The sequence below is a fragment of the Candoia aspera genome, chromosome 8, assembly GCF_035149785.1.
Source record: "Candoia aspera isolate rCanAsp1 chromosome 8, rCanAsp1.hap2, whole genome shotgun sequence".
Classification (NCBI taxonomy): domain Eukaryota; kingdom Metazoa; phylum Chordata; class Lepidosauria; order Squamata; family Boidae; genus Candoia; species Candoia aspera.
Genome location: NC_086160.1, coordinates 73,521,631 through 73,532,163, shown reverse-complemented (window position 1 = coordinate 73,532,163; position 10,533 = coordinate 73,521,631). Strand labels below are relative to the sequence as shown.

Below are 10,533 nucleotides of genomic sequence, written 5' to 3'. Positions count from 1 at the left end.
TTTAAAAAGAGATGGAAAATGCCCTGGGTGGCCATCCAGGGTCCACCCCACCAGTGATCCCTCTTTCCTGAAAGTCTGGTCTTCAGTCTGGTGGTCACCTCCTATCTCAGCTGCTTGTGACCTCATGCCCAGCCAGGCTAGAGGTGATTGTGAATCAGAGGGGTAACCCAGGTTGGGGAAGTAGGGCCTGGCCCTGGTTTGCTTTGTCCACTTCAACTCTTCCTGCGACGCTGCAACACTGAAACCTGCATTTCTCCCTCTATTTTGACATGCATCCCTTTCTGCCTGTCAGAATTAATTCTCCAGGAGGACTCACTGGCTGCTTGAAATGGTGGCTGAGCTGCTGAAACCCTGGCATCATGATGTCCTTGGGAAAAGTGTCTGCCCCGTGGCATTGATGGTCCCCCCAGCCCCAGGATACTTCTTTCCTTTGCTCTGGGGCAGGATCAGCCTCAGTCACCCTAGCTTGCTCCTGCCCATAGATGTGTTCACACCAGCTATTTATTGTTGGAACCGCAGCTGTTTTCTCTCTTCCTGCCACACCTTTGCACCTGACTCAGTCCTTTAAGGTTGCCCGTTTGGTCCTCCGCAAAGGACTCGAAGCTCGCTTATTTCTTGAGCAACAGCCCAGGCAGTACAGAAGGGAAGTTCAACGGGAGGAAACGAAGCTGCCTGAGGAGGTAGGTGGAAACTTCTCCTTGGAGCTGACAGGCCGTGACACGCTCGGGTGATTGAGTAGCTAAGGCTACGATCCCAGTCCTGCCTTGATGGGGGTCAGAGCCCCTGCCTGGAAGTTGTGGGGAATAGACTCAGGTTTGGCCCATAGGAGAGTGAGCTGTGAGCCACGCATTTAACCCCGAATACAAGGAAAGACTCGGGCAGAGGCATGCTCAGTTCCCAATACGCTCAGCTTGGCTACTGTGGAGTTGGGTTAGGCTGAAGTGTGCCACGCGAACCCTTCCTGTCTCATGAGTTTGTGTTTCAGTCAATTGGGGACCCAGAAAATTTAGTATTTAGTAACAGTCCAGTCTGTTGTGTGAAACGGAGCCCATGTTCTTAGTTCCAGCCGAAGCATTAAAATCACAGGCGTGCTTCCTCAGAAGGGAAGCGCACCCAACTCTTGGCTACATGCTCCTAGCTGACTTATGAGGGGTATCTATTCCTGGATGGCTAACTGGGGGTCCTTGTTCCCAGAGGCTTATCAGGGTCCTTGCTCCCAGATGGTTTACCAGGGTTTTTATTCTGGATGATTTACGAGGGGTATTTATTCCTGGATTTACTAAGGGTACCTATTCCTGGATGGGTTATCTGGGGTCCTTACTCCCAGTTGACTTATGAGGGGTCCTTAATCCCCAGTGACTTACGAGGGGTCCTTACTCCCAAGTGACTTACCAGGGGTTCTTACTCACAGCATTGCATGACACTGAGAGCTGCTGCATTGGGTCAACCATTACTGTCCTGGCTGTAATGCTTTCTCCCCTCCTGTCAAATTATCAAATATGCCGCTAGCAATGGTCACTGATTTTGCAGAAATGTTGTGAATTATCCCAAAGGCTTATTACATGTTACTATGAAATAGGCCTCGTGTGGGGCAGAGTGGTAGGCGGAAGTATTGCAGCCGAAACTCTCCCCATGACCCGAGTTTGATCCCAGCGGAAGCCGGATTCTCTCTCGGGTAGCCGGCTCAGGTCGACTCAGCCTTCCATCCTTCCAAGGTCGGTAAGAGGAGCACCCAGCTTGCTTGCTGGGGAAGGTGAGGACTGGGGAAGGCGATGGCAAACCACCCCACTATAGTCTGCCAAGAAAACGGCGCAAAAGCAGTGTCCCCCCAGAGGGTCAGACATGACTTGGGTGCTTGCACAGGGGACCTTTCACCTTCATGAACCAGGCAAGTGCATTTTAGCCTGCTACATTGCATGGGGGGGAGCCCCCACAGTTGGTTGATAGTCCATTGGGTTGTGTGAACTCTGAAATCACACACAAACAATTTTGAGGGTGTAACTTGCCAAATCAGTTGTGGCTGTGGAGGACTTTCTCTTCAGCTCAGCTCCCTTGTGAGGGGGGAGAAGCCATCCAGCTCTACAGGGAGCCTTTCCAGTTTCTGGCACGCAGAATGCCCGAAAGGGCTTTGGTACTGAGCGGCTTTAGAAAAAGGGCCGGGATCTCTAATTTTGTCTAATTATAATGATGCCGGTATCATTTGCATTCTAATGCGCATTCCAGAGTCTGTGAGTTGGATGTCAGGATGTTGTGGCGGAGATGTCAACGACTCGCTCACCAAAGGTCATGCGGGCCACGATTTGTTGCCCCTCCCATATGAATTTGAAAGATAGGATGCCCGTGTTTTTACGTTAAGGATTTTTCTGGTCACGGTCAAGCCCTCAGTGTTTGGATGAAGACCACACACAGCCTAGAAAATAGGAAGTTTTTTGGTGAGAGTTAGAAAGTGAGGCCATCCATTAAACCCCGGGAAGGTTCAGAGCTGATCGACAAGAGAACAACGCAGAGTGCAGTGCCCAGCCATGGCCAGCAATCCAGGTGATTTTAAAAGGGGCCTGGACTAATTCATGCAGGAATTGGCTACTATACTGCCAAGGGCTGCTAGTCACAATGGCAGTTTGTCACCTGTGGAATATCCAGTTTGTCACCTGTGGAATATCCAATGGCAGGACTTGAATTTCAGGTGCAAAGGAGCAAGTGTGAAAGGATGGGATTGCCTGCAGTTTAACACTTGTTAGCTTCCTGACTGCATAGGGGGTGGGGGGCTGTGGGGCAGAGAAGATGGGACCGGGTGGGCCCCTGGTTAAGTCCAGATGCTTTGTCCTCCCTTCTACTGCTGCACATGGCCCAGTTAGGAAAGAAAATCACTTTAAGCATGAGCTCAAGGGATGGCCACATCAGAACCAACCCGGGGCCACGGGGAAGCAAGGCAGAGCTCTGAGCAGGACACCTGCCCCCACTTCCAGGGTTTCAGCGAGGCAAGCATTTTAAAAGCATCCCGTGAAGAGCCCGAAGAGGGTTGTGCATGCGCAAGAACAGCAAAATTCAACACTTTGTGGCAGGCCTGCTGCTTAACTGTTGCTTTGATCGAGATTTCCAACAAGGGGGGGACAAGGCTGAGCCGGCCGCCCGCAGGTTCTTCCTCTTACCGACTCCGCGAGGGTCCAGGGGCAGGGGAGCAGCTGGAGGCAGGAAGACCTCAGGGGACGAGGATGACAAAGCTAGCGAAGGCAGCCTCGCTTCTGCCCAGGATCGGGGCGTTCTGCCCACGCGCAGAGGCGATGCCCGTCGGGAGCGGCGCCCGCAGAGGATGAGCTCAGGGCTGGCGGGCGCTCCGAGGCTTTCGGTGCCGGAGAAGGAGCCGCGACGTGGGCTGGAGGGGCAGCCTGGCCGGGGGACGGAGGCACTCTGCACGTCCTCAGAGGCCCGCCGCCGAGGCGAGTACCCGCGCCGCGGCCGGCAGGGCTGGCAGGAGCAGGCAGCGCCGCGGAGCGCCCGGAGCGGGGGCAGCGCGGCCGTCGAGGGCGCCGCCAGCCTGCCCCTGCCTTCCTGCCTCCTGCGAGGCGTGGCCCGAGGGTCCGCCCGCGAGGAGGAGCCCGGCGCCGGTGGGCGGCCGAGGAGGAGGAGGAGAGGAGGAGGAGGAAGGACGGGCTGCCGAGGAGCAGGCCGCCGGTCGTCGCCTCGCCTCGCCGCAGAGCCACCGCCGCCGCCGCCGCCGCCGCTGCCCAGTCGCGGGGTCCGCAGGGCGCTGCCGCCGCCGCCGCCGCCAGCACCAGCCGCTCGAGCGCCCAGCCCTTCTTCCCGGCCCCCGCAGGAGAGAGGTACGCGGCGCCCCCGGGCGGGGAGAACGTGTGGGGGGGTCCTCCTCCTGGGCTGGGGAGGGGTCTCCCTTGGGGGGTCGCACCCCCTCCCCGCTCTCCGAGCCGCATCGAGCGGGCGCCGCGGGGACCCTGGGGCGCCCGCGCCAACATCGTGGAGAGAGGGGCTCCCGGCAGAGTTCCCCGTGCAGGTCCAGCCTGTTGGGGGGGTTGTGTAGTAGGACCCCCCTCCTCTTCCTTTGCCGGCGTCCCGAGAGAGGCGGCTGTTTTTCCTATTCGGCAGCGGAGCAAACCTCGTCGCCCCCCCCCCCCCCCCGCGCTTTTCTTCCTGGCTCAGCAGATGGCCTTGTTATTTACTTTAAACCAGCCTTCCCCAACCGGGTGCCCTCTGCGCGCGTTGAACTCCGGCTGCTCTCCATCTCGGCTAGCCGAACCACACACCTGGAGAGCACCCGGTTGGGGAAGGATGTTTTTTTAAAACCGTATTTTTAACACCCTCCCTTTCCTAACATCTTGTAGGTTACCGGTAACCTTGTTGCAATAGGCATGTTCGGCATCCTAGGAGACCCTCCCCTCCGTTTCTCGCTGATCCCCTGGGGGTGGGTGGGGATATATTCACCCATCAACCGTTAAAGTAGGAAATAATTTTATTTCTCTCATTTCTGAGGATTAAAACTGGGTGCGTGGGATGGCCAGAAACCTCCCTGTCAAGAAGCTCAGTGTTCCCCAGCTTCCTGTACCTTAATCCGTAATTCAGCCAGGCTGAAGCTCCCTCCGCATCTGCAGTTCGTGTCCCTTGGGGTGCGCTGCTCACCCTACTCCCATTTTAAACTGGGGGAGCAAGGATTCTCGTGCTTATTTCTGGTCTCACCCCCCCCCCCCATCTGATGTCAGCGTAGTGCAGTTCAAATGCTTCGTTGAAACGCGTGTGTGTTTACGTGTCTGTGCTGGAGGCGTGAATGTTTGCATTGTCTCTCTGCTTAGACTCCCACCCTGCTTCTTGTTGGTGCAAAAGCTGGGGGGGGGGGCTGCAAATCCGGGAAACTGTTGATTGCACGGTGCTACATCTGCACACCTGTAGGATTGCATCCTGTTTCTCCCACCTTTGTTTCAAAGGATACCTCCTTTGCTTGCCTGCCTCAGTTTCCCAACCCGTCTCATTGCAGGATTATTTCCTCTTGCCTGCTACCTTCTGCCCCTGTGCAACAGCATGTCTGAGTGAGTTTCTACCAGCAGGAATAACACAATGCCCAGCTCTTTCCCAGAGAAGAAAGCCTATTTTATCCTCCTCGGCTGTGGTGTGGCTGTATTTATGAATTGTGCCCTGATATATCTTTTTTCCCAAATGTCACGAAAGACGAAATAAAGATGCAACAGACGGCGCCTCGGAGCTGTGAAATTATGTTGGAATACAAGAGCATTTAAACAAAACAAGCGAATCAGAAGGAAATACTTTATTTCAAAATCATGCATCCAAGCGGCCTTTTGAATGGAGGGTGGCACTTGAGGAGACAGATGCAAGGATTGAAAAAAAGGGCAATAAAAACAATGTTTGTTAATGAGAAAGGGGTGGCGGTGGTGGTTTTCAGCTGCTGTTTCAAAGTATATACAGTATCCCAACCGCTGCAGCTCTTTCAAAAAAGGAGGATTAAGCCACTCCAGGATTAATATGTAGTATTGCTACTGTGAATGAAATATTGCTATTTCAAGCCCCACTATAAACATTCCATTTCCCCCTATACCAGATGTTGGGAAGAAATCAGCTATGGCCAGTAGGAGAAACCGGGCAGAGAGGCTGGCTTTCTATAAGTCTGCAGAATGGATGGATGGAAGGATGGATAGAAGGAAATCTGCAAACAAAGCCTTTCTCTTCTCTTTCTCTCTCCCTCCTCCCCCCCCCCCCCCCATTAGATCAGGGGAGAGGAAATCATTGCTGGTTTCAGCTGCATCAATCTGGCTTGCTTTGTGTTGAGCAAATGTGCTATCTGGGAGTCGCCATAGTGTGTATGTGCCAGTGGAGCTGTTCCAGAAAGGCACCTTTCATCTTGCTGATTCAAACTGCTGATGTGTATGAAAGAACAGTTCAAGGAGATAGAGATTGGGCTCAAGAAAAAAAGGCTCTTTCAAGATACGCCTCTTCATGCTCAGCTCCGAAGATGCTAATCAGCCGGTTCAGAGCAAGGTCTATCTAAACCTGTTTCCAGCAGGGGTCAACTGGATGGGAAATTCACAGAGACTGAAGGCAGTTGGTCAATCTGGGGCCGCTGAAGTATTTCGATTGCATTGTTTTGGCGTGGTTGATAGCTGTCGAAAGGCTAATTCACGCCAGGACCTTCATCTTTGGAAAAGCCATGGAGTTCATTGACTCTGTTGATGCAAGATCTTTAACTTGGCTACAGAACGAACTCAGTGTGCGGGGTTCGCCTAATACATTGAGCTATCTCCTGAATGCCAAACTACAAAAGAAGGGAACCAAGGATGAAAACCAACTAGATTTAGACTATTGTGTGAAAGCGGCTGGGGGGATATTACCCAATCTGGTTAAGTGTCCAGGCTGTCTGAATGTTGTGGGGAAGCGAGAGTGACATTTGCCACTCTGTAGTGGGGTCAGACAATACTAAATTGTAAGATGGTTGGATTTAGGCTTTGAGTGGTGTGCAGATCAACCCAACCTAGCTTTGTGGAATACATGATTAACAAGCCCTAATTCAAAAATCCTGGCTTCATATGGCGTTATAATGGAGCCGGGGCTGTGTTTCTCTCCCTTGTCTGGCATGTGATGTGTGGTTGAATCCTCCTCCCCCCACCCCCATTAGACGCTATGAAAAGAATTCCTTTTCATCTGTTTGCCAGGGAAACCCAGCAGGTTGTGGGGCAGTCTGCCAAAATCGATAAGCCATGTGCTTTTTTCCAGCTGTGGCCACGTGTCTCCCCCAGTGCGTGCCTTAAACTTAAGTGAATGGCCTACTTGTGGCACTGATTGACAGATTATATGCCATCAAGTCAGTGTTGACTTAGCAACCACATAGATAGACCTTCTCTAGGGGGATCTTCCCAAACCTGGTCTTTCAGATCTTCCAACTCTGCACTCATTGCCACTATGAGTAAGTCCATCCACCCTGCTTCTGGTTGTCCTCTTCTTCTCTTTCCTTCCACCTTTCCAGCAGTAGAGCCTTCTCCAGAGAGCTGGGTCTTCACGTAACATGTCCAAAATAGGATAATTTGAGCCTGGTCATTTGTGCCTTGAGTGAGAACTCTGGGTTGATTTGTTTGATGACCCATCGGTTTGTTTCCTTGGCTGTCCATGGTCTTCTCAGGAGTCTTCTCCAACACCGAAGTTCAATACTCCTCCTATCCTGCTTCTTCAAAGTCCAACTTTCGCTTCCATAGCGTATCACAGGGAACACCATGGCTTGCACGATTCTGATCTTTGTAGATACAGGCCCATCACGGCATCTGAATATCTTTTCCAAAACCTTCATGGCTGCTCTACCAAGTCTGTGGCGCATTTCTTGGCTGCTTGTCCCTTTACTGCTGCTGGTTGATCCAAGAAGGCAGAAGCTCCCCACCGCTTCAATATCGTCGTTGCCAATTCTAAGGCTGGTTGCTCTACCTGTTGTCATTAGCTTGGTCTTCTTTATATCTAATTTTACTCTCATTTTTCTCACTCTGCTCCTTGACTTTTCTTACTAGAGCTTGCAGATCCTTTGCATTGTCGGCTATCAGTATATATACACTCCAGAGATACTGATATTTATACGGAACATTCCAGTATTCAAAACACTGTGGCTGCCTTCTTTTAGCAAAAATGGAAACTTTGCAATGCCCGCTCGTTGGCCCATCATCTGTTACCACTGCCTTTCTTTACCATTCCAGAGACAGAAAGAAAAGCAAAAATACTCCAAAATCATGGACCAGGTTGGTGGGAATTTCTAGTGAAGGATCAAATTGTTGCACTGTAATTCTTAATTTGTTTTCCTAGAGAGATCCCACTTTTCCTGCCTCTCTGTATACTGGCAAGAGTCTCTTTTTAGAAGAAACTGAAGTGCTGCTAGTACAAACACCACCGAGTTAAGTGCAAGTTATTATATATATTTTTCATACCTCATGAGTTCTGAGAGGAAGCAATTAAGCGTGTGAACATTTGGCAGCCCTTTTCAGCCTCATCATATTGACATAGGCCAGTGTTTCTCAACCTTGGCAACTTGAAGATAGGTGGACTTCAACTCCCAGAATTCCTCAGCCAGCATTCTGGCTGGGGAATTCTGGGAGTTGAAGTCCACACGTGCTAACTGGGGAATTCTGGGAGTTGAAGTCCACACGTGCTAACTGGGGAATTCTGGGAGTTGAAGGCCACCCATCTTAAAGCTGCCAAGGGTGAGAAACACTGACATAGATAATACTTTGAACATGTATGACATAAGCCCAGGCATATTACAAATAACTCTATAGGAAGCAAGTGGCCTTGCATGCACCATGATGTCATCATGGAAGTGATGGGAATTAAGTAAATAATTTGTGTAATTTCCATGATGACATTGTGATGTCACCATGGTGTGGAATTTCACTGGGCATTCCAAGAGGTGGGTGCATTTTTCTTCTTTTAATTTCCTCTCCTTGAATCTGCTTCTTAAAAAAAGCTATTAACTCCTGTTACAACTGTTTGCAAAGGTTGTTTAATTGACCTCACCAGTATTCTATGCTTGCCCAAAATTGGGGAGTGCAGTATAAAATCATTTTTTCCTGGTTGAGTGAATGATGTTATGACTTTTCCCAAGTTGTAACTTACAGGATTTGCTCAGTGTGTTCAACCAGGTAAACTCAGGGGCTGAATTTATACAACCTAGGTTTGGTTAGTTTTAACCATGGTTATTTTCTATTGTGTTTGACGATCCTGGCTCGCTAATTCAGTAACCAGGTTAAGTGCATTGTGTGAATACTGTTCAAATCTAGTACATAAATATCCAGTTTAAAAAAACTGGATTTCAGTGAACACTTAAATTTTGGTAGTAGTATATCTTTTAAAAAATTAAAAATTTTAAAAATTTAATTTAATTTTTTAAAAAAAGATTAAAGTCTTTTGAAAAAGGGTTGGGACGTCAAGTCTCTGGATTGCACAATATTTAATTGTGGTTGAATATTATCAAATATTCCCAGAAACTCAAAATGTCAGTGTGTCTGCTTACTCATTAAATGTCACTAGGATATTACTGTGTTAGCCAAGAGAGAAGTAATACTAAAATGCTTCACTAGTGGTAGGTGAGCAATTTGCAGTGAGCAGTAGAATACTTCTGAATTTTGCTGTTTCTTTCAACTGGGAAATAAGTGTCATGCTTTTATTTTGTACTGTCTGTACCATTTGTTGTTCGGGTTGTTTTAGTCCAGGCTGCCTGTTCTAGGGGTTTTAATTATTTTAACTGTTTTACTGTGATTGAGGGTTTTTTTTAGTAGATTTTGTAGGCTGCCCAGAGTCTTCTGGAGTGGGGGGCTATATCAAATCGAACAATTAAATTAAATTAATTAATTAACTGAAAGGCTGGTAACAGCCAATGTCCTGCTGCACTTGCAGCAGCAAAGGCAGGAAAGGTATTTGTGATTTGCAAAAGGGGATTTTTATTCCCTTTTGAATCTCTTGTAGTCTGTTTCACTGGATATTATAAGAGAGGAACCAAAACTTGTTTACCCTTGGCTTCTTCACACACTGCATAATTTTATAACTTCTGCTGTCTGCCCAAAGACAAAGTTGAAGCCCCTTTTCTGCACTTTGTTTTGGCTGAATATTGTATTTTTTGCTGATGGAACGGGCAGAGCCACATTTCCTGAATAATGGTGGCACCACAGGTTTCAATAACTTTTTTTAAAAAGTTAATTTTAAGTCATTTGCCTTTGTAATTGGCATGATTCTAGGATCTCTTTCTTTGCTTGATGTTTTTGCCTTCTTTTAAAGTAACACAAACGTTTTAGAAATGTTTACTTGGTCAGATGACCAATTGCATCTTTTGGGATGGATAAGATATCCATCCGTTAGGTTGGAAAGTGTGTGTGTTGGATACATTTTGTCTCAAGGTTGATTCAGAGGAGCCTAATCAAAATCATTACTTTAATTCAGCTTAGCAAAAGAGGTTTTGGTCTTTTGTTTGTCAGATTTCTAAAGCTTCCTGACTCCTGGGTGGTTAGGTTGAATCCGTTTCTCAAATATGTCCATTGGAAATGTCTCCGAGATACCTGTCATTGGTGTGCAAAATGTTTCAAAGCGAACGATGTCAAAAGCAGGCTGTCCCAAACATTTGGGAAGTGTTTCAACCTTGAAACACTTCCAGAATGATTGCAACTAACTGTATCAACCCCCAAAACAGCCTGTTAAAATGCAGAATGGGACGCTTCACATTTAATATGGTTCAAATTTGCCCAGCATGCCTCTGCAGGATATCGGTCTCTATAGTTGCCAACCCCTGAACCACTTTTTAAATATAATCAGATCTGTGGCCTTGAAAGACCCCCTTTCCAAGCCAGTCTTAGTATACTACACCAGCCTTCTCCAACTCTGATGTTCACCTGTTGAGTTGGACTTCATTGTCAACTGACTGTCGTGGTGGACAGCTTTCCCCCAATCTCGTGTCCATCAAACCCACCTGAATCACAGCCCTAATTCTGGAAGAGATGCAATTGTGTGCCATCTCTAGATTTTTTTAGTTTGGGAGCCTAACTGGGGGCA

The 10,533-nt window shown here is 48.7% G+C and overlaps 1 protein-coding gene across 3 annotated transcripts in view; it reads left to right on the top strand.

The window, feature by feature from the left end:
• Positions 1 to 544: 544 nt before the first annotated feature.
• Positions 545 to 10,533, top strand: part of SMOX (spermine oxidase) — a 53,956-nt gene continuing 43,967 nt past the window's right edge. The window contains exon 1 of one of the 3 annotated variants that reach the window (XM_063309766.1): positions 545 to 680. The gene's annotated coding sequence lies outside the window, so the exon portion shown is untranslated. Of the gene's footprint in view, positions 681 to 3,715; positions 3,822 to 10,533 lie in introns of those variants that run through there. The other 2 variants (XM_063309770.1, XM_063309767.1) reach the window with 2 other exon arrangements.